Genomic DNA, 13,408 nt, shown 5'->3' on the forward strand with positions numbered 1-13,408 from the left:
TTTCTTTCTGTTTTGTGTTCTCTGTGCACGGTTCTGTTTTTTTTCTTCTTTTTTCTGTTCTGTATGTTCTGTTATGCTTTTTGTGCTGCTTTTTTGTTGCAATTTGTTTTTTGTTCCATTTTTTGTTCTGTTCTGTTTTTGTTCTTTTTGTTCTTTTTTGTTCTGTTATTTTGTTCTGTCATTTGTTCTGTGATTAACCAGTAAACCCAGACTAGCCATTAACAACTTTAATAACGGTGTTCCTAAATAAAGCCTTTATTGTTCTATTATAATATGTAATATTATGTTATGATATTACAACATAAAAATGTTTTGTATGAGCTTAATTCGTACTGATTATTGGCAGACTTGATTTGTAAGACGTCTGTCATTGCCCGTCACATCACAGGAGCCCTTTACGGTTGTCCACTGCACAAATCAAACATTTTTGCAGTGCTGCTCTTTACAAATTACAAACAGTGAAATTGCAGTGGCAGGAGATGTTCCTTGATCTACCAAAAAGCTCATTTTTCAAAGGGATGACCCCTTTTAATGCCAACAGTCAAGAAGTATCTCACCCTCCCATTTCCTCCCCATTGCCTTCTTACAACATGTTTGAAAGATACCCTGTGGCTTACTGGATCGTCTAATCTGGATTTTAGAACAAAAGGCAACATCCTGTTGATTTAGAACATCCCATAATACCTTTTATATAACATCTCTTAGCTTCACAATGTAGGGAGAGTCTTGCAAACACGCTTATGTTTCAACATAATGGCCTTTACGATAAGATTATTTTATGGAAACCAAAACTTTAATATAAACCACAGAGTCCTTTAAAAAATGAATTTGTTTACATCACTAGACATATTTTTTATTTTGTTCCTGACATTTGAGAAGTTTTCTAAACTCTTGTGTGTCATTTTTCAAACTAAAGTTAGTTAATAACACAACAAAATGCATGGCTAATGCTTTCTGAACAATAATAATGACAACAACAGCAACAATAATAATAATAATGATAATAATAAAAGTAAAGTAAAAGTATAAGTTAAAAAAATGTAAGGTTTGGTAAAGCCATTCTAGCATTAAAAGGGAACAAAGACCATTAAAATGTGTTTTTTTTCCTCTAAGTTGTATAGCATGACAGATGAAATAATGCAAACTGTTCCTGTACGCGGATATGTGAGGGCACACTGGGAAACCATCACATGGTTGCATTATGATTTAAAAAACAACGGTCTTCCAGTGGTGATATTAATGGAGTATATAACTACACCAACAATGTACTCTAAATAAATGTGCTGTCACCTTCTGAATTTCTATTGTATGAACCACTACTACCACTACTACTACTACTGTTTTCAGCTGCTCCCGTTAGGGGGCGCCACAGCGGATCATCCGTTTACATTTTGTCCTGTCCTCTGCATCTTCCTCTGTCACACCAGCCACCTGCATGTCTTCCCTCACCACATCCATAAACCTCCTCTTTGGCCTTCCTCTTTTCCTCTTCCCTGGAAGCTCCATATTCAGCATCCTTCTCCCAATATACCCAGCATCTCTCCTCCACACATGTCCAAACCATCTCAATCTTGCCTCTCTTGTTTAGTCTCCAAACCGTCCAACCTGAGCTGTCCCACTTGTTCCTAATTATGTCATTCGTCAGCCCCAGTGAAAAGCTTAGCATCTTCAACTCTCCCACCTCCAGCTCCGCCTCCTGTCTTTTCGTCGGTGCCACTGTACTGTTCTGACTTTTTCTGTAATCAAATATGCAGAGGTATAAAAACCAGGTCCAGAAAGTAAAAGACCTAACCATGTATTTGTTCCACCAATGGAGTAAACGAGCCACCCAGCTGATTTTTTTTCCATTTATTTTCTCCCCAATGGTACCCGGCCAGTTACCCCAAGCACCACTCTTCCGAACCATCCCGGTCGCTGCTCCACCCCCTCTGCCGATCCGGGGAGGGCTGCAGACTACCACATGCCTCCCCCGATACGTGTGGTGTCACCAGCCGCTTCTTTTCACCTGATAGTGAGGAGTTTCGCCAGGGGAGGAAGCATGTGGGAGGATCACGCTATTCCCCCCAGTTCCCCCTCCCCCCGGAACAGCCCCCCCCCGACCGACCAGAAGAGGCGCAAGTGCAGCGACCAGGACACACACCCACATCCGGCTTCCCACCCGCTGACACGGCCAATTTTATAGGGACGCCCGACCAAGCCGGAAGTAACACGGGGGTTCGGAACAGCGGAACAGACCGCTAGGCTACTCGGACTTTATAGTTTATATTAAATTATTCAAACAGTGCTGCCCATACATAAATAGAAAAAAAATGTAACTTACACATTCATATGAATAAATATCTAATAAAGACTCAGGAAGGGTATAATTTATATATCAAGAATATATCATATGGAACTTTTTTTGTTAATATTGTCTTTGTTTACCAACCAAAACTTCTCATTTCAACCAAAATCCTATCTAATAAATGGTTTTATTGGCAGTTTGTTACACTCCGTTAACAATACAGCTGACAGAAAGTGTGTTTACTTTTACAATGAGTATGTTATACTCGCAGCAGAATGTCTTTTTACTATTCTTCTGAGGGAAAGCATTCGTTCAGACCTCATTCTGTGAAGACTTGATCGCAGCAGAGTTTCCAGCTCTATGACTCCTACGCTGATTCCTGTTTATTTCAGGACCCCCAACATCACTTCTGGTTGGGGGGGGGGCAGGGTAAACACATTTCCTGTCGTTTGAAAAGTGTTTTTCACTTCCTTTATGTAAGCTTCCCCTTTTAGGATGCTATGTCTGAGTGCACCAGGGTTGTCAAATCAGTCTCATAGAATGAGCCCCATAAAATCATTAGCCACTAATTTCGGTGTTTGATATTTTATAATTAAACTACCGTAACTGATGCAATAATATGTGTTGTACCAATTGGAGTACTTTAATTGGCAGAAGATGGCGTCAGTGAGTACTGTCACAAAATAGGCAGGATAAGAGCGTATTTCAATTAAAACTATTTATTAAAACAAACAGTTAAAAATGGACTAATACTAATCAACACTAATTATCTAATTATTACTGATCAGGTACAATCAACAATGGCCAGCAATATGATGATCAAGGTACAAAACGTAATATGAGTAGCGAGCTTGCAGATTTGGATGAGAGTGTGTATAACTAAGTGTGTGTGTGTGTGTGTGCGTGCGTGCGCGCGCATGTGTACACTGACAGGAGTGTGAGAGGAAGGCTGCACGAAGTCCCGCAGATGGGGGGCGCACATTGATAGGAGTGTGATAAGACTGAAGCCAAGATGGAGTTAGTAAGCGAAGAAGAGAGAAGGAGGCAATTCAAGTCCATTTTATTTGTGTAGCCCAATATCACAAATTACTAATTTGCCTCAGTGGGCTTTATAGCAATAAAACATCCTGTCCTTAGACCCTCGCATCGAATAAGGAACAACCGCCTAAAAAAAAATAAAATAAAATAAATAATATGGAGGAAAAAAAACTTTTACAGGGAGAAAAAGTAGGAAGACACCTCAGGGAGAGCAAGAGAGGAGGGGTGGTCTCTCTCCCAGGACGGAAAGACGCTCAATGGATGTTGTGTTTACAGAATAAAACATAATTTACAGAATGCAACGTTGAAAGAGGATAGCAGGATTACAACGGAATTATAAGCTCTATAGGACCTGAGCCACGCGACCACCATCACCATGTAGACCTGACAGGAGGACAGACTGCATATGCAGGGAGACCCACATCACACCATTCACATACACAGGAGAAGACACGAGAAAAAAAATCATTAGTCACATCGGGGTGAGAGAAGGATATAATATTGAAACAGGATAGTATATATATATATATATACACACACATACATACATACATACATACATACATACATACATACATACATACATACATACATACATACATACATACATACATATATATGTGTGTGTGTGTGTGTGTGTGTGTGTGTGTGTGTGTGTGTGTGTGTGTGTGTGTGTGTGTGTGCGTGTGTGTGTGTGCGTGTGTGTGTATATATACATTTCAATTAGATTAAGATCAGGACTTTGACTTGACCATTCCAAAACATTAACTTTATTCTTCTTAACCATTCTTTGGTAGAATGACTTGTGTGCTTATGGTCATTGTCTTGCTGCATGACCCACATTCTCTTGAGATTCAGTTCACAGACAGATGTCTTGACATTTTCCTTAAGAACTCACTGGTATAAATCAGAATTCATTGTTTCATCAATGATGGCAAACCGTCCTGGCCCAGATGCAGTAAAACAGGCCCAAACCATGATACTATCACCACCATGTTTCACAGATGGGATAGGGTTCTTATGCTGGAATGCAGTGTTTTCCTTTCTCCAAACATAATGCTTCTCATTTAAACCAAAAAGTTTTATTTTGGTCTCATCCATCCCCAAAATTGTTTTTACCATTAGCCTTCTGGTTTGTCCACATGATCTTTAGCAAACTGCAGCAGTGCTCATTTTGGAGAGCAGTGGCTTTCTCCTTGCAACCCTGCCATGTACGCCATTGTTGTTCAGTGTTCTCCTGATGGTGGACTCATGAACATTAACATTAGCCAATATGAGAGAGGCCTTTAGTTGCTTAGAAGTTACCCAGGGTTCCTTTGTGACCTGGCTGACTATTACACGCCTTGCTCTTGGAATGATCTTTGATGGTCGACCACTCCTGGGGAGGGTAACAATGGTCTTGAATTTCCTCCATTTGTACACAATCTGTCTGACTGTGGATTGGTGGAGTCCAAACACTTTAGAGATGTTTTTGTAACCGTTTCCAGCCTGATGAGCATCAACAACGCTTTTTCTGAGGACCTCAGAAATCTCCTTTGTTCTTGCCATGATACACTTCCACAAACATGTGTTGTGAAGATCAGACTTTGATAGATCCTTGTTCTGTAAATAAAACAGGGCGCCCACTCACACCTGACCGTCCTCCCACTGATTGAAAACACCTGACTCTAATTTCAATTTCAAATTAACTGCTAATCCTAGAGGGTTTTTTTTTTTACTTTTGCCACTCACATATATGTAATATTGGCTCATTTTCTTCAATAAATAAATGACTAAGTAAATATTTTTTGTTCTTATTTGTTTAATTGGGTTCTCTTTAGGGCTTTTGTGAAAATCTGATGATGTTTTAGCTCATATTTATGCAGAAATATAGAAAATTCTAAAGGGTTCACAAACTTTCAAGCACCACTGTAAGTTGGGGAAAGCCCATTTAGGATTGTATAAGTCTGCAGAAGCACCTTGAAGTCTGATCTAACATGGATAGGAAGCTAATGATGGGAGGCACGAATTGGTGTCAAATGGTCAAATTTTCTAGTTTTAGGATTCTAGCTGCAGCATTTTGAAGCATCTGAAGACTTTTAGTACTCACATTTGGCAAACCTGAAAACACGACATTACATTAATCAAGTCTGGAGGAAATAAATGTATGTATTAGAGTCTCGGCACCTGTCATGGACGGGAAAGACCGAATTTTAGCTATGTTACGGAAGTGAAAAAAGGCAGTCTTGGCAATTTCTTTAATGTGTTTATCAAAGGAAATGCTGAGATCAAACATAACACAGAGAGTAATGTAACAGAGAGAGAGAGAGAGAGAGAGAGAGAGAGAGAGAGAGAGAGAGAGAGAGAGAGAGAGAGAGAGAGAGAGAGAGAGAGAGAGAGAGAGAGATAGTTACATAATTGCAGATACAAACATAAGTATGACATAAGTATGAGAGTAACAATACAGCAACTGTTTTCTATTATAGTTTGTTTGTTATAAACTTTACTGTTTTGTACCACCTTGTGCTTTGGCAAAACTATGTAACAGAATATGGTCATGCCAATAAATCTCTGTTGAATTGAATGGAATTGAGAGAGCGAGAGAGAGAGAGAGAGAGAGAGAGAGAGAGAGAGAGAGAGAGAGAGAGAGAGAGAGAGAGAGAGAGAGAGCATGTGCATAATATATCTACCAATGTAGCAAACAAACTAGGCCCAAATGAAAGTAGCAACTGAACAAACGAAAGTAGACCGTCCCTCTGCCAGATCTATATGTGGATCTGTGTGCATAAATGAATGGCGAGTGAATTCAACCAATAGCCCTTTTCTTAAGTAATAAAGGAAGATTACAAAATAAATAAATAAATACGTAAAATAAAGGGAAAAAAATGTCAGCCTGTGATCAGCCTACGTAACACTTCCTACGCAGATCACAGTGTCCATCTAGATCACGGATGATTTCAGCTAATGACATTTTTCTCACATGAGGTAATTATACCACCGATTAAAATTAACTTTACCACTAAAACACTCCGGCTCAATCCCAATACACCCCTTGCCCCTACCACTTAGCCCTGTCCTTCCTTTCTGTGCTTTCATGCGTAAGGGTATAGTGTGTCCCGGTTCTGGTTGGGATAGAGGGGTAGGGGGAAGTGGGGGCTACATGGCCCTCCAAACAGACGTTTTTCAGAGGCACCCTCCAAACCGAGTGTTAGGAGACATTTCCCAGAATGTCTTGCGAATCATTTGCAAGCGTGCGCGGGGGGTGGGGGTGGTGTCCCTTAGGGTGATCGGAAAAGGGAGATACAACTTCTCTATCGTATTCTACCATATTCTACACAGTTGGGCGAGAGCGACAGGACATCAGTGTGTTGTCACAACAATGAGGTGAGCAAGAACCACCACATTCGAGTCCGTCTTATCAAGTGTGTAAAGTTTTGTGGAGTGTTCGAATGCTGTCTGAACGCAAGGCTATCTTATGAAGACTGAATCAGATTATTGGGAGAGTGAAGACCTTACTCACTTTTGTTTGACTAATGGTAAAGCAGTATCTCTCTCTCTCTCTCTCTCTCTCTCTCTCTCTCTCTCTCTCTCTCTCTCTCTCTCTCTCTCTCTCTCTCTCTCTCTCTCTCTCTCTCTTCACATTGAAAGTTATTTATGAGGACGAACTGATAGATGACAAGGACAAACTGATAAATGACAATATCTGTTGATTAACACAGTGGATTGTTCAGTCATTATAGAGCTAAAATAATTATATTCAAGACATTTACAATGAACTCCTGGATGTAGCTGACCACAAATAATGTACACTGTACATTATTGTAGCCTGAGGAACAACCTGGTCTTATGTTGCCATCACGTGGTTATCCGTGGTATTGCTACATATTGCAAAATGCAATGTGACAATGTTAGCCAGCTGATTTAGCTTAATTTACCCATTGGACGGGACGCCTTAGCCAGCATCATAATGGCTGCCCCGCCTGAGAGGTTTGGCAGTAGACACCACTGTCAGCAAGATGGTGGAGAATGCTGCACAAGCAAAAAAAGAAAGACACAGATTTAAAAATTGTGATAACCATTCTTCTATCTTGGTTGTCGTTTCAATGTGTTATATACCTTTTCTTTTTAACAAGAATTAAAAAAAATACTAGTAGGCTGAGGTCTCATTCATTTTTCCTGGCTAGTTTCAAGAATATTTCACCTTTCATGCCCCACAGTCATGGGCATGATGTATGCCCAGCATAATTAGCATATTCATGTTATTTGGATAATTCAAGCTTACAGTAATTGCAAGCAATAGCATTGGCTTCTTTGAAATCTGAGCGATGTTACAATGAGCGTCCTATCATTGCAGGGGCTCCTCAGCAACCCAGACTGCCGATTCGGTTCTGAGCAGAGGATGAGCACGTGTTTCCGGAAATCAGCAAGTGCTGGCAAGCCACTCTAGGAGTGAGTCATTTGTTTTAAAGTTGCTTGACCGCAATGCAAAATCTGTGTTTTGTTCTTGTGTTTTCATTCTGTTATCGTTACTCTTCATCGGTGTTACGATACAGGGCATGGACTAAAGATCGATCAGAAAAAAGGTGGGACGATCTAAAGAAAAGATAGAAGGTAATGAGAGAGCAATGTGGTTTCAACAGAAGGAGAAGTATAACAGTTCATGAGACCCTGTAATCTTTTACCTAGCTTTTCCATAGAATTACTCAACACCTACTGTAAAAAAAAGATCTTGAAGCCTGTATTGTAATTATTGTCATTATTTGTAATATCGAGTTGTAACATTGTGTGTGTGTGTGTGTGTGTGTGTGTGTGTGTGTGTGTGTGTGTGTGTGTGTGTGTGTGTGTGTGTGTGTGTGTGTGTGTGTGTGTGTGTGTGTGTGTGTGTGTTTATTGCAGGACCTGAAAACTCCCAAAACGGGATGTGGAACAGATGGCGGTGCAGTAACAGCTGACACCTGGCAGTTTTTGGAGACATGCATGGGGTGTTGGGTGCCAGACCTTCAATGGACCCTCCTGTTGTGGTCGTGTCTTCTGGTCCTGATGCTGATCTCACATCAATGCTTATGGTAAGGTATAAAGATTAACTGCAGTCACATGTACTAAGTAATCCAATAGTAATTATTTAAAATGCTATGTAACCTGGGATATCGCTGGTTATTGATGTAAGAATAGATAAATGGTAAGTCAGTGTGATGTTGAAATTGACAAACCAGTGTCTCATTTCATTTTTTCTTTGCATAAATATATTGTGAACATATGTATTCTATACTGTACATAACACATGACCATATCAGCCAGCTCTGACATAATGCCTTCTCGTTGTTTGTTTCCTTTTCTTTCAGGAGATTGGCAAGCCTACAATGAGTGCTGACACCTCAGAGCGCTACGTCGCCTCACGCAAAGCGTCTTCCATGGCAGCCTGTACCCCTCCCATGGACCCCCCCCCCCGCTACCCCTTCACCTAAAAACAAGAGGAAAATGTCAAACACTAATATGCAATATCCCCCCCCCCCCCCACTGCTCGAATCACACAGGTTCCTGTTTGTGTGGTGGCTGGTTTGTTCACGTTGAGATTGAACTAATCAGATGTCAGTAACCCCAGAAGCAAATATCACCCCCCCCCCTTTTTTTTTTGTTGTGCTTGGCTAATTACCCCACTCTTCCGAGCCGTTCTCCTGGGAGGGCTGCAGACATGCCTCCTCCGATACATGTGGAGTCGCCAGCCGCTTCTTTTCACCTGACAGTGAGGCTTTCCCCCGGGACGTAGCGCGTGGGAGGATCACGCTATTCCCCTCAGTTCCACCTTCCCCCGACCGACCAGAGGAGGCGCTAGGGCAGCGACCAAGAAACATACCCACATCCGGCCCGCAGACACGACCAATTGTGTCTTTACGGATGCCCGACCAAGCCGGAAGTAACACGATGATTCGAATCGGTGATCCCCATGTTGGAAGAACACTGAACCACCCGGACGCCCCCCCCGATGCAAATATGTTCTACATTTATATTTTGTTATTTTTATGACATTTTGGTACATAAGATAATGTTCGATGTTGTTAGGTGATAACGTGCCAGTGAAAATGCAGCTGACTGTGATGACAGGGGCCTAATACAGTGCAACATTTTGTTTCTACCAATTATTTTTGTGAGCATGGATAACAGATTTTCTGAGGTAATAATACCAGTTTTCCACATAGCTAGTATTTATATTCCCAAGGCACAAACTAAAGAGTAAAGTAGCTGTGACAGATATAGTTTAGTATGATATGATTTATTAGAAAAAAAATAAAATGAGATATTATTTGGTGAAAATAAATGGTACACATCCCCGGGATAAGCTATAAGCAGCAGCTTGAGTGCATCAGAGAAACTCGCAACATGAGGCGTCCGGGTGGCGTAGCGGTCTATTCCCTACAGGCCGTGTCTCCGGGGGGGGGGGGAAGCCGGATGTGGGTGTGACCTGGTCGCTGCACTAACACCTCATCTGGTTGGTCGGGTTGCCTGTTGCGGGGGGGGGGGGTACTGGGGGGGGGGTAGAGTCATCCTCCCACGCGCTACGTCCTCCTGGTGAAACTCCTCACTGTCAGGTGAAAGGAAGCGGCTGGCGGTTCCACATGTGTTGGAGGAGGCATGTGGTAGTATGCAGCCCTCTCCGGATCAGCAGAAGGGGTGGAGCAACGACCGGGGCAGCTCAGAAGAGTGAGGTAATTGTCCTGAAACAGTTGGGGAGAAAAAACGGGGGTGGGAGAATCATAACCTGCCAAATAAATGGTTTTAAACGGTTTCAACACACTGTAGATTCTAAAAGTTAAGTTTACTTAAAAAATGGGGAACTGATGACACTTGGGAAAAGTAAGTAAATTAACTTAACTGTGTCAGGTTATGTGAAACGACATTATGTGAAATGATTTCACATAACACATAACTTGACACAATTAAGTTTATTTTCTTACTTTTCCCAAGTGTAATCCGTTTCCTAATTTATTTTTTTAAGTAATCTTAACTTTTAGAATCTACAGTGATACAAACGTTACACACTTACCCATTCTGGATCACAGGCAGGATCCTTCCTATGCCTGCACATGGCCCGAGACCAAGGCAGCCAGTCCGTCCCTTGCAGCATTCCCAGAGCATTCATTATCTACTAGGGGCTCACGGGCACGTTGAGGGTCAAGGATGTCCAGTTCAAAATCTACATATAGCCCCAGTATGTCCCCATTATCCAGACACACACTGGGTAAAAAGGGACAGAATACAATAACCAGAGGTGCAAATGTGGGTTTAACCTCCCAGGCTCGGAAAAGGGTGGACCTCGATCTGGTTTCCATCATTCCAAAAGCCCGTTCGATTATGCTGCACCCCCTGGAATGGTAATACTTGGACCGGCCCTGTATGTGTCCATTAAGGGACTCCTTGTAAGGTGTGATTAGGCAGATTAGAGTGCCCGTCACTTTTTCGAGTGACGGGCACTCGAAAAAGAGGGGAACGGGTAAACATAAGAATTGGGATTGGGCCTAAGGCTAAAACTTGCAACTACACCATTGAGACTAATTATGCCCGAGGGGCGTCCGGGTAGCGTGATCCTCCCACGCGCTACGTCCCTCTGGCGAAACTCCTCACTGTCAGGTGAAAAGAAGCGGCTGTCGACTCCACATGTGTCGGACGAGGCACGTGGTAGTCTGCAGCCCTCTCCGGATCAGCAGAGGAGGTGAAGCAATGACCGGGGACGGCTCGGAGAGTGGGGTAATTGGCCAAGTACAACTGGGGAGAAAAATGGGGAACCCCCCCCCCAAAAAAGACTAACTGTGCCCAGATACCAGCCTTATTTGAGACTGCTCTTCCGCAGCGATCAAAGGTGTGTCCTTTGTTGTCCAGCATAGAAGTGCGGCTCCCCAGAAAACACAATGTCTTTTCTCCCGGCAGCTTGAAATTCCTCAACCCTCCGTCCGTCGTCTGGTGATTTTGAAGGAAATAAAATAAAAGGAATCCGTTCGACTTCACTTTCTATGGAAGCTGTGAGTCTTGCAGGAAAACCTAACCAGTTATGACAACTGGTTAGCAGATGAAAAAGACTAGGTTATCTCCCACTAAAACCCTGACTTACTGCCACTAGCACGTTATATGGTTTGGGAGTAATAAGAAGAATATACAAACCAGCACTTCCGCTGTCCGTTCTGCTTGGAGTTCCTCGATTCTCTCCATGTCCTGAGGACCAGTGTGGTCTCTGGCACTTGCCTGCCCTCTCCCTCTCCCCGTACCGCTCACACCTCCGCTTCCCTGACCTCTGGCTCGTCTCACTGTTGGTCCCAATTCAGAGGACGAGGCAGTTCCAGTCCTTGAATCCTGTAATGAAAGCATTAAAATAAATACAATAAAATCTTAGCCAGCAATCATAGAAGGGGACACATGCACCACGCACATTTACAAAGGTTCATTTCACACGGAAAAGTGGAGTGATATCTATCCATCCTAGCAGATTACAATCAGCATTTCCCACATGTTCTTGGATCATTTGAGGTTGGGGTATGCCAGGCCCAAGCACATCTGCTTTTTTAGCTGTTTGGGGAATATATGTGTGGTGGGTCACCACACATATGTCTCTTATTGTGAGACAGTGACACACTTGCAATGTGTAGCTTGTCAGGTTACATCTCATAATAATTTGTTAGGTGGCCAACCTCTTTCTTTTGTCTTATTGCTGAATGATAAATGTGGAATTTCTTTCATTTTGTAAAAATGTAAACATGCTACTCACCCAGTTCAGTTTTCTCAACACACACTGAAGGATGTCTATCTGCCTTCATGTCTCCATTATAGGCTGAATGAATGAACAAACACACGTTTTCTACTGATGTTTTCTTCTAATGTTACTCCACCTCCCGGCCCGACGCCAACCCCTACTACAGTTACTGTGAAGCAATAATGTTACTCAAACTATGTTATTCCTATGCAATGCACGTCATTACAATAGCCTTTGACTGTTCACAAATTCAATATAAAAGTATGACAATTTCAATGTAGCTCTTCAGTGAACATGTTTCTTTCTTCTCTCTTATTGCCAAAGTGGTGTTGATCATTTCTTCATGGAGCAAGGAAAGCGACCTGGTTGTCTTTGCGACAGCAGTGCAAACAATAATACCACTTGGAACTGATAGGAGGGAAACATGAAAAGTTGCCTACTGCTGCTTTAATGGAGGGCAAGTGGCGAGTTACAACCCTATGTCGTTTACATGACACACAGCACTTTTGGCAGGGAAGGCAGTACTGCCATATCTTTGATGGAAGATGTAGGAAATATTTCACTGACGGATCTGTAGAGCCGGACTGAGACTGGTTGGGACACATTTAGCCACCAGATTACACAGCAGGTAAATCGTGTGTTTAGACATGGTAGGCTATCAGTTTGGGGATGCTTTCATACATTTTTCCCCCTTTAACTCCCCAATTGTAGCTGGCCAATCTCTGAGCCATCCCGGTCGCTGCTCCATCCCCCTCTCCCAATGCGGGGAGGGCTACAGACTGCCACATGCTTCGTCCGATACATGTGGAGTCGCCAGCTGCTTCTTTTCACCCGACAGTGATGCGTTTCACCAGCGGGGCATCGCGCGTGGGAGGATCACACTATTCCCCTCAGTTCTCCTCCCCCCTCAACAGGCGCTCCGACCGACGGGGGGAGGTGTTAGTGCAGTGACCAGGACACATGCTCACATCCGGCTTCCCACCCGCAAACACGGCCAATTGTTTCTGTAAGTACGTCCGACCAAGCTGTAGGTAACACGGGGATTCGAACCGACGACCCCCGTGTTGGAAGGCAACGGAATAGACCGCTACGCTACCCGGACGCCCGCTCTCATAGAACTTGGAGTGTATGAGTGGGTGCTACATATATAATATGTTCCCAGTCCGTGGTACATTTCCCGAAAAAACGGAAAACAAAAAAAAAGCCAGAAAAGATGTCACCACTATAGTTCACAACAACATCATTACTGATGATGTCATTCAATGAGTTGAATGTTAAAATATCATCAACTGATGATGTCATTCAATGAATTAAGTGTTAAAATATCAGCAAAGACTACAAGATTTGCTGGCATGTGTAATACATTA

This window comes from Lampris incognitus, chromosome 12, assembly GCF_029633865.1.
Source record: "Lampris incognitus isolate fLamInc1 chromosome 12, fLamInc1.hap2, whole genome shotgun sequence".
NCBI lineage: Eukaryota > Metazoa > Chordata > Actinopteri > Lampriformes > Lampridae > Lampris > Lampris incognitus.